The following is a 19,169-nucleotide window of genomic DNA, read 5'->3' on the forward strand; positions in this document are numbered from 1 at the left end:
ACCCCGAGGTTTACGGGTGCTAAAAATGCCATCTTATGGCAATACGTATGAGGAACTATTAACCAAATGGCAACAACTTAATTTGGAGTTAAGCGCTAGTTATATGCGCTTAATGAATGAATTTTTTGAAAGCGTTGAACACTCATTGCTTGATGAAATAGTTACATTAGAAATGAAAACTCTTGATATCTTAAAAGGGGACAGTTCAAATGAAAGTTACCAAACATTTCTAGAAAAAATACGTATACTTGATAATAGACTTGAAATACAAAAAAAAACGTAAATTGCAAAGGGATATAGAAGATTATAAAAATGGCCATATTTTTTCATGGCCGAGAACTGAATATAAACGGCCCAATACAATTAATAAATCACAGCGGGAAACTGAGAACAAAAAAAGTGGAATCCAGCTATTAGATCAGCTTGATACTTTTGATCTACCGTCTACACCGACGGAGTAATTGACCAATCAACAGGCTGAACTGCAACAAGGAGTATACACTACGTCCCAACATCATGACGAAACACACGTGGCAGAGGAAGCTACGGCAGCTGGTTCTAATGTGGGAAACAAGAATGCAACTATCTCTAATGCTATGAATGTAGCACCACATCAAATGGATTTACAGAAGAAAAAACAAACCGACATTTCGGCTTTTTTACCTTTCCGTCTAAACCAACCGGAAAAGGTATTACCATACAGAACTCGGACGGAAAGAAGCCCAATGCTGAAAATAGCGCAACAACAGATGCAAGGGGTGAAAAGGAAGAACGACAGCCTGAAGAAAATGAACAAAACACCTCGCAGGTGATTGATGTGGTGCCAACTATTATTAAAGGTACTGTGAATTTAACAAAAAGATATTTTTCTGAAGAAAACTACAGCTTATTGAGTAAAGGTTTAAAATTTATCCCTTTTACTATGGACAGCGTGGTAAATATGATAATAGATTTAAAACTGTTTGCTAGAAATTTAATGTTGAAACTTTTGTTTTCTAATTCTATCGCTAATAGTAATTGCTATAAGAAACTGAGTGTGTTTGTTCCACAATTATCACCAGTTATAACAGCATTTGTAAATATAGTGGAAATAGAGCTGAGGGCAATGTGTATTAGGAAATGTGAAAGAAAATATAATTTAACATACAATGAGTATAAGGTCTTAACATCTCTAAAAAGTAATGATGAGATAATAATCAAACAGGCCGACAAGGGTGGAGCCACTGTGATAATGGATCGGGGACACTATATGGATGTATTTAATAGTTTTCTCTCTGATGACACAACATTTGAAAAAATAACATTTTTGGAAGTGAAAAATCAGATAATGCAAGTGAATATACAAATATATGAAATGCAATTAAATGATCAAATATCCTTGGAACTATTTAATTACTTCTCTGTTCCATGTCCCGGAATACCGCAGATTTATGGGATACCCAAGATACACAAGTCATTATTTAATCCACCATTGAGACCTATTGTCTCAGGAAAAGGGTGGGTAACAGAACCCATCTCTAAATATTTACAAAAAGAGTTATCTAAATTGCTACCCCACTATACTACCGTTATAAAGGATACTACACATTTTTTATATAAACTAAATAATTGGTATGCAAATGCTACAGAAAATTGCATGTTTGTAACACTAGACGTAGAGTCATTGTTTACAGTTATACCTATAGAATACGGTGTGGATGCTGTGAGGATGCTCTTACTAATGTACTCTGTAGTACAGCCTAGTGAAATTGAAAATCTTTGTTCACTACTTGACTTAGTGTTAACAAAAAATGTGTTTATCTTTGATGGTGTCCCATATAGACAATTAACTGGTGTAGCTATAGGAACATCAGTGGCAAATACTTTTGCTAATATAGTTCTCTATTATTGGGAAAAGAATTATATATTAAATGATTTAAATGATCTTAACAAATATGTAAAATGTTACACTAGGTTTGTCGATAATTGTTTTTTTATTTGGGAGGGAACGGAGCATGAATTACATACCTACCTATCTTACTTGAATAATACTACACAATTCTTTAAATTTAAGATGAATTATTCAGTGCACAGTATAATATATTTAGATGTAAAGATATATAAAAAAGATGGAAAAATAGAAACTATGATACATAAAAAAGATGTACATGTAACGAGGTATCTTAAGAGAACCAGTATGCACCCAGTACATATTTTTGGTGGCATAATCAAGTCACAATTAATTAGAGTAAGTAGGTTGACAACTGAATATGATCTGTATGTAAATGAAATAAAAGAGATGAAGGATGAATTTAAAAATAGTGGGTACTCAGAAATTATGATTGAAAAATTCATTGAGGAAGTGAATAAGGGTAGAAATCAGGAATATAAACCAATATTTAATTCTGCAATATTAGGGACATCAGTTCAGCCAGCGTCACAAACAAAGATAAAAGATGATAAAATTAGATATGTAACTACATATAATGGGTACAGCTATCAAATTTGTAAGATTATAGAAAAAAATTGGCCAATTTTAATGGCCATGTCTGAAACAGAGAAAATATTAGGGCCAAAACCCAGCTTCGCATATAGGAACCAGCAATCGTTAAAAAGTGTTTTGTGTTATAAAGATTTTAATAAACAAGTGTGTTTAACACAAACTAAACCGGGAACTTTTAAATGTTATAATTGTAGCTGCTGTGATGACATTCTAGAAGCAAATGAATGTTTTAGACATCCAATAACTAATGTCAGCTATGTTTTTAAATGTAGGGCTACTTGTAATACATCTAAATTAGTATATCTTGCTACTTGTGTCTGCTGTGAAAAATTTTATGTGGGAAAAACAACAAGAAGACTTAAGGATCGTGTTGTTGAACACAAATCAGAAATTAATAGGAAGGTTCAAACAAATGCTTTATATAAGCACATTATGGAAAATGCAACACATAGATTTAAGTTCAGATGTATAGATACAGTAGATTTGGGAGCAAGAGGTGGTGATTTAAATAATACACTAGAAATTAAAGAACTACAATGGATAATTAGACTGCAGGCTGATGCTAGTCCTGGTCTTAATAGTGCCACTAGTATAAAGCCTATATTGGTTAAACGACAGCAAGATAATTTATAACAAAAAGGATATTACTGTTAGCTCTCTATATATGTATATTTTTTACATGTAACTTTTTATATGAATTTTGACACGTAAATCTTGTAGCTAAAGTATAAAGTTTTGTATTATTTATACAATTTATATTATAATATGCAATTTTTATAAATGTGATTTTTTAGTGGCTGGTATTTATCATGTGACATTAATTATACCTCTATATAAATGTAGTAATTAGATGATTGTATGTGCTGATGAAGAGTAGAGAACCCGAAAGCTTCGTTTATTAAATTTGGCGTTCTGTGATGAATTCCTGTGTCTTTTGATTGTGAACTTCTGACTCTCTGATAGTGACTGACCTACACCCATGTGAATGTCATTCCCCTCCCAGCAGGCATTCCATCACAGACACTGCTCATTCCAATCTGTCATTTATCTGACCCATTGCATTAGGAACATGGTGTAGGCAGTCAGACATGTTAGACTGTGCCAAATCTATAACCCTGAACATTTGTCTGGAGCAACTTTGTGAACATGCCTGTGCCTCCATGATGGCCCTAAAGATACTTTGAGTGACACCAGCAGAGACACCTGCACCAGGATGAGAAGGGACAGCAGGCCCCCTCCAAGCACCCCTATCAACCCTCCTGCATGGCATCTTGCCCACAATTTGGCTACAGCCAGAGTCAACATGCACTGAAACTGCAGTAGCTACACTTCCCTACTCAATGTCATCAGTGTCCACCTGTTCAATGTCTGTGGGCTCAGTAGACTGGGTAGATGTATGCCTACTGGCTGTGTTCATGGAAAATGAATGGGGTGGCTGGATGTCATCCTCTGTGTCATATTCAATCTCTACACCCCCGACTGTGCCTCAGTTTGACCACCATCATCATCAGTGTCTGTTCAAACACTGACTTTAGGTGGCACAGGGCCCGCACTCCCACTGTCATGATCACCTGTGATAAAAAGGAAGAAATACAGGAATGCATTACTACCTGCACTACTATGGTGCAAAATATCCTAAACAACTAACAATGCTGCCACTATTACAGACAGTACAGCAATACACACAACAGGCCTAAAATGACACATTTTGATGTTTCTTTAAATTGATCTGCAGTGCTAACATACATTTATGTGGCTTACCATCTGCAGGAGGCATATATTGCTGGATTCCTGATGGTCCTGACAAAAGTTAAGCAAGAGATAAGGGCAACATTATCACATTGAACAGTAAGACAGGGGGTAATACAGATATTCCTTTATATCTACATTAACTCTACTTTCAACAAGAACATAGGTTCATAGGTTCATAGGTAGGTACTAGGCTATCGGCCCAAGAGCCTATGTAAGCCTAGCCAACAAGGTTCCCTGGCTTATGCCACCCAAGAAAGTTATTTTCCTGTGCCACTGTCAAGCAGAGCCACAGAAGTGAACCCCGGGGTGTATTTCCTATTTCCCATCCACTCATCAAGATTTTTCTTGAAGAGTGCTAATGAAGAACATGGCTTGACATAGTGGGTAGCCTGTTCCAGAGTATGGGAAGTCTCTGGGACAGGAATCTATCTCTCTAGCATGTCCTGTTTATTGTGGTGACAAGGTTTAGGTCCCTAGAGCATGTAGCTCGGAGGGATTGGGATTTCTTTAGGTGTAGCATGTCCAACAGCCCCGGGTTTGACATAGCTTTATATGTTAGGCAAAGATCACCTCAGAGTAGTAGATATGCTACGGAGTAAAGCTGGAGTTTTTTGAGGTGGTCAGTGTAGGGCATTTGTTTGAGGCCAGTAATCCTCTTTGTGAAGTACTTCTGTGGCCTTTCCAGCTGCTGCAGATGTCTTGTGAGGTACATTCCAAAAGGGGCATTGTACTCTATAATGAGTCTAATGAGTGTCGAGTAGAGGGGAACAATGACCTCTTTTTTCCTGGATGAGAACCCTTTTATGATGACGTGTGCCACATAGAAGGACTTCCTGACTACTGTGGCGATGTGACTATGAAAGGAGAGACTACTGTCCACCTGAGTCCCAAGGTCTCTTATCACACATTCGGTGTTAAGTAGATTGCTACCTATGTTGTAGTTCATGGGTACAGAGTTTTTACCAAAGGGGGTGACACTGCACTTTTTGGCATTGAGCTTGAGGCCATGGCTCTGACACTAGGCATCTGTCTCAGCGAGGCCCTTCTATAGGATGTCCACATCATTTGGGGACTTGACTATGGCTCCTAGTTTGCAGTCATCTGTGAACTTTGTTAGCCAGAGACCTTCTGTGTTAGCCTGTACTTCAGAGAAGTAGATACCAAACAGGAGAGGTCCCAGGATGGATCCCTGTGGTACTCCACTTGTCACTGCTTTGAGGTCAGATTTGGAGTCTGCAACTTTTACAGTGTGGATTCTGTCAGTAAAACAGTTGGCAACCCATCTTGTGACGTAGGGATTTATACCTAGTTTAGTGAGTTTAGCTATAATTCTAGAATGGGGGATGGTGTTGAAAGCCTTGGTGAGGTCAAGATAGGCTGTGTGAACCACCTTACCCTCATCTACAGCTTTGGTGACTGCCTCAAAGAAGTCGATCAGCTTCAGGAGGCATGATCTGCCTTTCACAAACCCAAACTGGGTGAGATCCAGAGTTTGGAGGTTACCAATGTCTTTGTTTATGAGTTCCATGATGATACATCCCATGGCCGTGCAGACCAGGCTCATCAGGCTAATAGGTCGATAGTTCCCGGGATCAGTGGTTGCTCCGCCTTTGTGGAGTGGGATAACTGTTGCTGTGCACCATTCAGTGGGGACAAAGCCTGATGCGAGGCTATTATTGAACATGGTGCTTAAGTGGGAAGCCAGTTTGTTCTGAAGTTCATGTAATACACAGCCTGGGATGTTGTGCTGTCCCATGGATGCTGTGTTTTTGGCTTTAGAGAGTGCAGCTTTTACCTGCATAGTTGTGATTACAGGGACTCTGCATTCTTCCTGTATAGATATGGGCCCTTTAGGGGGTGAGGGAGGGGGGTAAAGTTAGCACTGAACCTATCTTCCAGGATGTTGGCAATATCAGTTGGTTCTGTAATTTTCATGCTATTGTGCTGTAACTCAGAGCAAATCTGGGTGTTGCCATTGAGATTATTGGCATAGCTATAGAATGCTTTGTGGTTGTATTTAGAATTAGTGGCAATTTTGTTTTCATAGCTAGCTTTGGAGGATCTTATAAGGGATCTCAGCTTCTTACTGACGCTGACCAGGGAGCTCCTCCACTCATGGGATTTTACTCTCTTTTGCAACAGTTTCTTCCTTCTGTTGTGCAGTTTGTTTATGGCAGGGGACCACCAGATTGGATTCCTTTTTTTGGAGGATAGCGTCTTGGTTCTATTTTGGCTAGCACGATCCATGCACTCGTGGACGTGCTTATAGAGTGCATTTGTGTAGGATTCAGCAGTTGTAACTGTATTGTCCATCTGCATTGGTGACATGAAGTTCACCACTTCTGTCTTAAGAAGCATGAAGTTGGGCTTTGGAGAAATTTTTTACCATGGTTTCCTTAATGGAGGGTGGGGCCAGAATGTGGATATCAAGGGTTATTAGCTTATGGTCGGATCGGACCAACAAGGAGTTGACTTCAGGTGTGGAACACCGGTCACTCATGTTGGTAATGACTAGGGCTAGGATATTGTTGCCCCTGGTGGAGATGTGGATAAGTGGATCCAGGGCGCTGGAGTTTATGAATTCCAGAAAGCGTTGAGCTAAGGAGTTGGTACACGAGTAGTTTTCCCAGTTAATGGTGGGGTAGTTGAAGTAGCCCATTATTAGGGTGTTTTGTTGAACCCTAATATTTTCCAGTACATCAAGAAAAGAGTAGTGGAAATCCTGGGGCATGGTGGGGGATCTGTAGCAAGCTACAATTTGGATTGCAGTTTTGCCCAGAGTTAGTTGCACTTGGATAACCTCAGATGCATTATGCTGAGCAGCTAGCCTGGAGGTGTGGATATCCTTAATGAATATGGACACATTTCTGCCTTTAGTGTTTCAGCCCAGGTTACATGGCCGAAAAGTGTGGTATGAGTTATAGCCTGGTAGTGCAGGGGTGCTCTCCGGAGCCTTGAACCAGGTCTTAGTCACTGCACAGATATCGATGTTCTCCCTTTTAAGGAGTGCCTCGAGTGAGTGCATTTTGAGATTTAGACTTCTAGCATTGAGTAGCATTACCCTTAGTTTTTGCTTGCCTATTCCTGTTACGGTGGTGAATTTGTTATTTGAACCTTGCCTAAAAAAGGTACTATGGGGTAGCAAGAGCCTTAGCCAGTATCCAGAATCCCAGGGGCGACAGTTGCAGGCCATCTGTGGCAAAGTATCGTGGTCTGTCGACCATGTCATCCCAAGCAGACAGATACTGGATCCCCTTAGAATGACATCAGAAACTTAGCCAATTGTTGAAGTCAATCATTTTGTCCTTGTACTGCGGTATCATTCTGGGCGATGGCAGAATGCTACTCAGGGCTAGGGTCATACCTGCCTCAGCTACAAGATCGGAGACTTCTTCCATGTCTCTTTTCATGTAGTCCAGAGAGGTATGCCTCAGGTCATTCACACCAACATGGACAATGACAGAGTCATATTTGTACTTGTTGTGGATTGACCTGAGTGCGTGGGTCATGTGGCGGATCCTGGCACCCGACAGGCAGCTGACAATAACCTTCTCCTTGTTTAGCTTGGTGAGTGGGACATCAGTGTGCTTGACCATAGAGTCACCTATGACTAGTGTGTTGGGTATGTTGTTTTGCCTTATTGGCTGTGGTGGAGTGGCACACTGAGTCTGTGGGCTATGTGTCATTTGGGTTGTGTTGGGGGATAGATGTTGCTTGTGTTTCTACTTTAGAGGTCTCTGTCGCTTACACAGATTATTATCGAGAGCCTCCATGAATGTTTTTGTGTTACTATGTGTGGATTTTGATGGTGTAGATTTAGTGAGACTATGTGATGAGTGTGGTGTGGTGCAAATGTTTACCTTCTCCTCGTGACTGTCAAGTTCAGTCTTGGTTGAAGAGAGCTTTACCTCCAGTTTGGTTAGATAAGTGCATCTCTCACAGGTTGTAGTGTTGGGTGGTAAGAGGAGAGGGTTGTCTGTGTACATGAGGCAATTTCTACCCTGCCTCAAAATGCCCAGGTTCATCAGATAGACAGGAGAGAACATTGGGAGCTGACCCTTGGACATGCCTCAATAAAAAACTATTTTCCTCTAGATAAGTGAGGAAAGTGAGTACAAGAGATGTTTTTCTCTTAGCAAGTGAGAAAAGTAAGTACAAAAACTGTTTTCCTCTAGGTAATGAGGAAGGTTGAGTGCTATAGTAATTAGTAGCTTATTTAGTGCTTACAAGTTCTGAACAAGTGCTAAGCACGAATAAGCAAATTTAAGTGCTAAAACCGAGAATCTGCATCTGCACTAGATGAGTTACAGGACAGAAACAAGTGCAAATGTGGGCTTTCAAATCAGAAAGTTGAGAGAGATGGAAGAGATTGCCCAAATGGCCATTAACTACAAATTCTGGGCCAGAACCACTCCTTATGTAGTTGACAGGTTACCTAGTGCTTACCACTTCCACTGATAAGCTACAAGGCTTCCCTCCAACACAGAAAGGCTTGGGGGGCTCAGAAGCTTACATACAGTCCTGGATACAGTACATCTGTATCTGGAACACTAGTTACAGGAAAGGTAGGAAACAGGCTTACAGTTTTGTTTTTACAGAAAAGTAGCAAAAACAGTAGTAAAAACAATTTACATGCAGTGCAAGCTAGCACACTTGAGTATGTAGCAATATTAGACCAAACACAGTTTAAAAAATGCAAATAAATTAAAAAGGACTAAAAGCAAGTGCAGAAAGAGTTTATTAGGTATAATGTGATAAAGAGGTGGGACTGGGGGAGTTTCCCAGATCAAATCTACAGTGGGGTGAGTAACTGCAAAAGCCACCAAATTTAAACTACAAACCAAAAATAGGGAGGGTGTGTGGGACAAAACAATTTCAACAGAGATCTAAGCAACAACTAACAGTACAAACTCTAAAACCAAAAAAATATACTCATCTCTGTATATTTGCAGATAGATTGGAAAGCAGTCTCTCAGAACAGGGAGACAACAGTTTCAACAGAGATCTAAGCAACAATTAACAAACTCTAAAACCAAAAAAAATATACTCAGCTCTGTATATTTGCAGATAGATTGGAAGGCAGTCTCTCGGAACACTGGTTCCAGCAATTAAATGCAGGCTGTTACTAACATGTCTAATTTTATGCAAGTGATCCTTGAGTTAGATAACACACAAGCTGTAAAAAACAGTTATACCAACTAAAGACATGGCAGAAAATAGGGGGGAACAGTTTCAAGAGCGATCTAAGCAACAACTAACAGTACAAACTTAAAAACCAAAAAAATATATATTCAGCTCTGTATATTTGCAGATAGATTGGAAAGCAGTCTCTCAGAACAGGGAGACGACAGTTTCAACAGAGATCTAAGCAACAATTAACAAACTCTAAAACCCCAAAAAATATACTCAGCTCTCTATATTTGCAGATAGATTGGAAGGCAGTCTCTCAAAACAGGGAGAAAACAGTTTAAACAGAGATCTACGCAACAATTAACAAACTCTAAAACCCCAAAAAATATACTCAGCTCTGTATATTTGCAGATAGATTGGAAGGCAGTCTCTCAGAACACAGGTTCCAGCAATTAAATGCAGGTTGTTACTAACATGTCTAATTTTATGCAAGTGATCCTTGAGTTAGATAACACACAAGCTGTAAAAAACAGTTATACCAACTGAAGACACGGCAGAAAATGGGGGGGGACAGTTTCAACTGAGATCTAAGCAACAACTAACAGTGCAAACTCTAAAACCAAAATAAATATACTCAGCTCTGTATATTTGCAGATAGATTGGAAGGCAGTCTCTCAGAACACAGGTTCCAGCAATTAAATGTAGGCTGTTACTAACATGTCTAATTTTAGGCAAGTGATCCTTGAGTTAGATAACACACAAGCTGTAAAAAACAGTTATACCAACTGAAGACACAGCAGAAAATAGGGGGGACCATTTCAACAGAGATATAAGCAACAACTAACAGTGCAAACTCTAAAACAAAAAAATATACTCAGCTCTGTATATTTGCAGATAGATTGGAAAGCAGTCTCTCAGAACAGGGAGACAACAGTTTCAACAGAGATCTAAGCAACAATTAACAAACTCTAAAACCAAAAAATATACTCAGCTCTGTATATTTGCAGATAGATTGGAAGGCAGTCTCTCAACAGGTTCCAGCAATTAAATGCAGGCTGTTACTAACATGTCTAATTTTATACAAGTGATCCTTGAGTTAGATAGCACACAAGCTGTAAAAAACAGTTATACCAACTGAAGACACGACAGAAAATAGGGGGTGGGGAAAATAGTTTCAACAGAGATCTAAGCAACAATTAACAAACTCTAAAACCAAAAAAATATACTCAGCTCTGTATATTTGCAGATAGATTGGAAGGCAGTCTCTCAGAACACAGGTTCCAGAAATTAAATGCAGGCTGTTACTAACATGTCTAATTTTATGCAAGTGATCCTTGAGTTAGATAACACACAAGCTGTAAAAAACAGTTATACCAACTGAAGACACGGCAGAAAATAGGGGGGACAGTTTCAACAGAGATATAAGCAACAACTAACAGTGCAAACTCTAAAACCAAAAAATACACTCAGCTCTGTATATTTGCAGATAGATTGGAAAGCAGTCTCTCAGAACAGGGAGACAACAGTTTCAACAGAGATCTAAGCAACAATTAACAAACTCAAAAAACAAAAAATATAATCAGCTCTGTATATTTGCAGATAGATTGGAAGACAGTCTCTCAACAGGTTCCAGCAATTAAATGCAGGCTGTTACTAACATGTCTAATTTTATGTAAGTGATCCTTGAGTTAGATAACACACAAGCTGTAAAAAACAGTTATATCAACTGAAGACATGACACAAAATAGGGGGGGGGGTGGGTTAAACAGTTTCAACAGAGATCTTAGCAACAATTAACAAACTCTAAAACCAAAAAAATATACTCAGCTTTGTATATTTACAGATAGATTGGAAAGCAGTCTCTCAGAACAGGGAGACAACAGTTTCAACAGAGATCTAAGCAACAATTAACAAACTCTAAAACCAAAAAAATATACTCAGCTCTGTATATTTGCAGATAGATTGGAAGGCAGTCTCTCAACAGGTTCCAGCAATTAAATGCAGGCTGTTACTAACATGTCTAATTTTATGCAAGTGATCCTTGAGTTAGATAGCACACAAGCTGTAAAAACAGTTATACCAACTGAAGACATGAAAGAAAATAGGGGGTGGGGAAAATAGTTTCAGCAGAGATCTAAGCAACAATTAGCAAACTCTAAAACCAAAAAAATATACTCAGCTCTGTATATTTGCAGATAGATTGGAAGGCAGTCTCTCAGAACACAGATTCCAGCAATTAAATGCAGGCTGTTACTAACATGTCTAATTTTATGCAAGTGATCCTTGAGTTAGATAACACACAAGCTGTAGTTTGCGACATAACAGTTGGCTGACAACTGCAAACTAAGCTTATAACTGCAGCAATCTTAAACCCCCCCACCAAAAAAAAGATATGTAACATAGAAGTATCATTTATTTCAATTGTTTTACTATACAGCAGGATTCAATTGGTCATATATCAAAGTCTACCTGGAAGCTTCTCTTGGGACTCAGAACGAGTGGCACCCACATCAAGACATATTATGGTCCACTCAACTGTGAGCTGTCATGATGGAGGATATTCATCAGAAACTCTCCATTAGGAGTAAGAGGTGGTTCTGTAGCAGGCCCTCCCCTGGTTACCCTTTGGTCTTGGGCAACTGCAGCTGTTCACCTTTGTGCATCGATAATCATGTCAGTGACACTGTGGTGCACCTGATCATAGGTTCGGCTGTGGTCAGCCATGCAATTGATTTTCTCAACAATGTGCCACCATAATTGCAGCCTGTGTTCCATATTGGTCTGACTTCTTCCCAGAAGAAATACACCATGTTGGTGGACAACATCAACAATGATGTCGTTTTCCCCATCTCTGAATGGGGGTCTCCAGCTCACTGACATTCCTTATGTCCTAAAAGACAACAGAATGATAATATACATAAGTATCACATACCGACAAAGTAACCATTTCCAGATAAAACAGTAAAGGTTGTCAATCAATATTACCCACTGGAAAAATATAAAACAGTCAACAGATGTGAAATATTAGCAATAGACAGGAAGCAAAACAAGGAAAGTAGCAAAAACAACATATCCTTGTTCGGGCCTTTGCAGTAACTCTGATGTGCTCCCCTCCCACAAAAAACAATCCATTCTAGTTTGTGACATAACAGTAACTCTTTTTTGCTCCTCCACCCACAAAAGAACTGGCAAATGAACCATTTTGCTAGTAAAACATGTTTAAAATGCTAAAGTGGTTTCAAAGGACCTGTCCCTGTAACATTTGTACATATTTATCACACAGTGCTGTATTTTCATGTATTTGCAATCATGTGTATATCTGAAATGGCTTGAAAAACAAGGCCATGCCATTAGTACACTTTTAACTATTGCATACAGATAAAAGTGTAAAAGCCTTTGCTTCACATTATTCATAAATATATTCCAGCATATGCATTATGCAGGCAACAAAATGGGATCATACCTGCTAGAGTTCAGTACTCCTCTGTAAAGCTATCATGTGAAGAAATACGCTGCTGTGAAGTCCTGCAAACATGTAGCAAGTGTCCTCACCGACAGTTTGGATAGCTACATATTTGCCTTTTTATAATGGAGTAGATTATTAATGGATTCCATCTGTCTTAGCCTATGTTTCAGAGATGTTAATTACAGTATAAGCAGCCAAACTGCCTGCTAATCAACCAATTTGGTGGAGCTATTCAACAAGTTATAAGGCATCCATGTATACTCCTTGCTGGGGTTTTTTCCTGCAGATTTCAAAAGTTATTGAGTACAGGCACAAAAGTCTACATGGACAAAATGTTAGGAGTTGCTGCTGCTTTAATCCATTTGTATGTGGTAGAGGCTACAGACAATGCTGCTGTTGCTGCCAAAAGGCCTAGGCCAAGACGGAGATGGATTTTCATGCTACATTTAACTTTTACAACATACACAACATGGACATTGTAGAGTGATACAGGATAAACATGGATACACTACAAGAATTCTGTGACCTCTGGCTGCCTCAACTCAGAGATAGAGCCTTTACCTCTCCATGTATTGGCTGTGCACTGCTTGCAGCACAATCAGCCTTGAACTAGCACTGTGGCAACTGCTACATTTACAATTTAAGTCCTGAAAATGTACTGTATTGTATAATAATATATGGAATGTACTTGTATTTCATCACTTGATACAGTAAGCAAGTAAAAGGTGGTTGGTTTGTACAGAAATTAACTTAACATGCGACAGCAGAGTTATCTGACTTGTATATGTCCATTAGCAAGCAGTAGGCCTCAGGCATCAAAGATTCACACATTCGTACCTCTCCAAAGTATCAATGATCACATATACCCTCAGTTTAGCACCATTCATTTGTAATGGGAAATCATTACAGAGAGAAGTTAGAAAATAATGAGACACATTGCAGTTTCTGACTTCACAATCTTCACAAGATTAAACAGGCAGGATGCAAAACAAGGAGAGCAACAAGAGCAACATATCCATGTTTGTGCCATAAGAGTAGCTCAACCTGCCCCCCCAAAGAACAGTGTACCCTTGCATGTGCCATAACAGGAACTCACCTTTGTTCCCCCAAAAGAGCAGTCTATTCTTGTTTCTGCCATCCAACCTGCCCTTCATTTGATGGCAGATGGATATCATAGTATTCCCTGTTAATATCCTCACACATTTTAAGGTAAATGACATAGACTGGCTTACACACTGTATGTCTCTGAGTGCTGGTCAGATAACTGATGAATGACAAAGAAAAAAAGAAAGGTAAGGCAGAGCTGTATATTTGCAAGGAATAATCATAACAGGTTGTGGGTGGCTGTGGTGGTGCAGTGGTTAGCAATGTTGCCTCACAGCAAGAGGTTCTTCGGTTCGATTCTCAGCTGGGGTGCCTTCTGTGTGGAGTCGGTATGTCCTCCCTGTGGTCGTGTGGGTTTCCTACAGGTGTTCTGGTTTCCTCCCACATCCCAAAGACATGCTGTAGGTAGATTGGACACACTAAATTGGCCCTAGGTGTGAGTGCATGCATGTGTGTGCTTTCTGTGGAAGGTTGGGCACCAGGCTGACAACTCAACACTGTAAAACTCCACTGCCAATCATAAGCAGACCAGTGATCCACTGTCGCAACCCCTAACTGGGGAAAAGCCAAAAGAAGAAGAATCATAACAGGTTGTGTGATAACTAAGTGCACTACATCCAAATATATTAAATGTAATAAATGTACAAATAACAGTTTATGCCTTGATATCAGTGTACATTCAGTTGCACTTGGTTGTGTGAGGAATTACTTCATTTCTTTGCTGCAAAGCTGTTTGTGTGGCAAAGATGGATAAGGTACCCATCCTGTTTTTCTGAAGGTGCATTGGAGTGAGAGTTGAAATCCAGACCAATGTAGACATATCTCATGTGCACTAACATTTTCTACTGTGTATGTCATAGATTGATTTTCCTCATTTTAACTATTTCTCAATTGTTTATCTATTTTATTTTTGGGGATACTGTTTGCAAGATTTATCACTTAGCAATAGCAGGTTTGGCTATGCTCATCTGGTTTGCACGTAGAGCAGCAGTGCACAAACTGGATGAATGGATCACCCTGGCAGCATGCAGGACGCAGGCAGGTGCAAACATAAATTGGATACATTTAATTAATGCTGTTGGCCATCACACAAACACATTGTCCATCAGAGTGCACCCTGTACTACCGGGTTTGTGTGATGGTAAGTGATGCACAACATTTTCAAATGTTGCAAAACCAAAAAGTGGACACTCTCACTAAGCGCGATGCCTGCAGTTGGTGGGAAAACATTATTCTACACTGTGGTAGACATGGCAGGCATTTGTGGAGTGGTTTTGAGATTCTCTGCTCAAAGATGGAGTGTCCAGGAGTCCAAAGTGTTTGTGACTCTTAGTAAATGAACATGGGCCCAGGATATTGCAGAGGGAGTATTGTGGCTTGGATTACAAGTCAGAGGCATGGAATAGTCTTGTCCATCCTTTGACCAGTGCTACCAGTATTTACTGCACTGGTCAGCAATGTAGGAATCACTACAGAGACCTCTGGATGAGGAAGACGGATACACTTGAATATCGGATCAAGGAATGTAGGACTGAGGGCGCCCCACAGATCTGTAAGTATCACTTACAGGGACTACTTGTAAGAGTTAAAAAAACAAATATAGTCAGGATTGGTATTCATAATTGAATTCTGTTCTGTTCTGTTTTTTTTTTCTGCAGCCATCACAGACTGAGAACTGAATGTGCAAACCCATGCTGCTAGATTGGCATGTATGCAAGCAGCATATGGTATGTATGCATCCAAACAGTACTGTTATTGTAGCATTAAAATTAAGGACACCTCTTTTGGTTTATTATACAGTTGTATCAAACTGAGCATGCATATCTCAACTGAATCAGGAAAGTACGCATGCATTAGTCTGTAGGCCAAAACAACAGTTTAATATTAGAGAGTAGTCAAAGGTTGTGGATTCAAAAAACACACTTCCCAAATATACAATAATATTAAGTTTTCATGAATATTGCAATGTAACATTAGACCTCTAAAGCAGTGGCACCAATGGCCTGCTGTATCAGTATAATTGGAGCATGCATATGTCCAATATTTGCAGACATCAAGGATTGTTTGCTGCAATCTGTAATTTAGTGTGCATTTGTTATTTTTTAGGAGTTGGTAGTTTAAAACGTAAAGGAAACAGAGCAGAGTCAAATAATGGTATCAATGCAGTGTATGTCACATATGAAGTTGCTAATGTTCTCACTTGTTTTTTTTCTCACCCCAACCCTTATCTTCTCTTTTTTTTATTCACAGCATAGCAGGGAACGCCTACCTCACAGGATCCACCTGCCCCCGCATCACCAGCTAAAGTACCAAGGCCCAGTACATCTGGGATGGAACCTGTTAGCACCCCTTCTGCTGCCCCTGCACTACCTGGCCTCTCAGGTAGTTCTGTCCCACAGGATAGGCCAGTGGTTCCCTCTGGAAGCAGTGGCAGAGGTGGTGATTTTATCACAAGCGATGAACTGTCTGGGTTGGTGGTAGGATTGTGTGCCACAAAGCTACACAGCTGGTGCACACCTACGCCAGATGGTGACACTGCTCTCTATCATTGTACTGAATACCTTAAGGAGACACAGCTGTCAGACACTATATCAATCAGTGCAGTGAGGTGACAGTAATGACAGTCCTGTGGATGATGGCTCGATTCTGTCAACCAGCTTGACTTCCATAGGTTTGCGATGTCCCCACCCTCACCCCAACCATGGTGTTCATACCTCTTGTGTCCTTCACCATTCCTGTGACTTGTCTTGTATGTTCTGTCTGTCTGTGACTGCTTTCTCACCTACCCAACCTACCTGATCCAGACATAGCTAAATCCTTCCCCCAAATTCCTCTCACCAAAAAAGAACAAAAAAGGGCACCGGTTCTAAAATAATGTTGTCCCATGCATAGCTCCCCAGTTCTCTCATGTGTCCTTTTGACACCCTTGATTTGGTCCAATTGGCTATACAACGTTATTGTGTTGTGGCGACCCCTCTCTCTGGGGGGTGACACTGAAAATTCAGCTAATATTCTGCATATATGCTCATGTTGGTTAACACCATGGTTGGGGAGAGGGTGGGGAAATCAAGGTCCCAAGCACATCAAGCTGGGTGACAGCGAAAATTAAGTCCTCCCCCTCTGGAATGTCATCACTGTCACCTCACTGTGCTGTTGGCTGCAGTGCCCAACGTCTGTGTCTCCTTCAGGTATTTTGAACCAGGATGGAGACCAGGCACTCGATTCTGCATAGGCATGCACCCACATTGTGACAAACACTCCTATGCACAATCCCTGGTAGTTAGTTTTGGATGATAAAGTCACCACCTCCTCCATTGCTCCCAGAGGGAACCGCAGGCCTATCCTCAAGGGGATAACTACCTGATGGGCCAGGTAGTGCAGGAGCAGCAGAAGTGGTGCTGTCAGGTCACACACCAGATGTGCTGGCCAGCAGTGCTGTAGTCAGTGTAGCGGGTGTAGGAAGATCCTGTGGGACAGGCCTACTCCACTGTGCTGTGGGAAAAAAATTAAAAAAATAATAAATAAAAGAGAAGATAAGGGCTGGCATGTGAGAAAAAAAGGGAGAACATTACTAACTTCATATGTGACATACAAAGCATTGATACAATTATTTGACTCTATCCTGTTACCTTTACTTTTAACACTACAAACTCCTAACAAATTTCTTTGTTACATTTAAGACTACCGAGTTCAAAACAGATGCATACTATAGTACAGATTGCAGCCAGCAATCCATGATGTGTCCATATATTGTGCATGTGTATGTTCCAATTATGCTGATTACAGCTGACAGCAGGCCATTTGTGCCACTAGTATAGAGGTCTAAAGTTACATTGCAATAATGATGAAAGCCTGACAGTATTGTATATTTGGAAAGTGTGGTTTTTGAACCCACAACCGCTGACTACTCTGTAATATTGTACTGTTATGTTGCCCTGCAGACTACTGCATTAATACTTTCCTTTTACAGTTTAGAGATGCATGTGCACTGTTATTTGAGAATATGGACTTTTGCTTTGTGCTACAGACTAAGGCATGCATACTTTCTTTTACAGTTGAGATATGCATGCTCAATTTGATACAACTGTATTAAATACCAACTAAGCCATCTTTAACTTTTAATGCTTCCATGGCAGAACTGTTCTGATGCATACATACCACATGATTCTCACATTCTTGTCAATCATGTGGCATGGGATCTCACATTCAATGCTTGCTCCTTGGCAGCTGTGGAAAAAACAGAGCAGAACAGAATACCATTATGAATACCAGTCTTGATTATATTCAGCTTTTAACTCTTACAATTAGTCACTGTAATTGATACTTACATATATGTGGGGTGCCCCCCGTACTAAATTTCCTGATCCAGTGGTCGAGGGTATCCTGCTTCCTCCTCGAGAGGTCATCAAAATAATGTTGGCATTGTTCACCAGTGTAGGGAAACCTGTAGCATTGGTAAAGCCCTGGCAATACTATTCCAGGCTTCAGGCTTGTATTCAAAGGCTAAATAGTCCTGCTGTAGCAACCAGGGCCTATTCTGCTTAACTAGGAGTCCAGTAAACACTTTTAACCCGTGAGCACCCCACCTTTGCACTCGGACGTGCACTCCCTCACCACAAACACCAGGCATGACCACCACAGATCAATCCCAATGTAGAATGAGCATTTCCTGACAATTGCATTTTGTATCCTGATGTTTCCTCACAAAATGCATGTATCAAAATTACTAAGACTGCGCACATTTTGGTTTTAGCTGCACATTACCTACCATCGCACAAACATGGTAGTCAAGGGTGTGCACTGCTGGGCAACATGTTTGCATGATAGTAAGCAATGCAATTTCAAGCTTATTTGATATACAGGTACTTGTGTAACTGTGTTAGTCAAATGAGGAAGCCATGACAGTCCAGATAACAGAAATATACATGCATGAACATAGTATGCAGTATATCCACAGCTATAATTTTGATAATAAATGTGCAATACATAGATAAATAAGTAAATGATACAATATTAATGTCTCAGACCACACACATATAAATAATATCAGCTACACCATGTCAAGTGCTATAAGTGAGAATGACTATAATGTGAACTGCAGCAACATTAAAAGTGCATGGAATATTATGTATTTGAACCCTGGACTATGTGTATGGTAGTCCTGCAGTTACAGCTATTGCATCAGGAAGGCTGAGAAATATGTTGCACTTTATTGCTATAATCTGCAATGTCACA

Source organism: Protopterus annectens, chromosome 1.part0 (genome assembly GCF_019279795.1).
Source record: "Protopterus annectens isolate FY-2018-M chromosome 1.part0, PAN1.0, whole genome shotgun sequence".
NCBI lineage: Eukaryota > Metazoa > Chordata > Ceratodontiformes > Protopteridae > Protopterus > Protopterus annectens.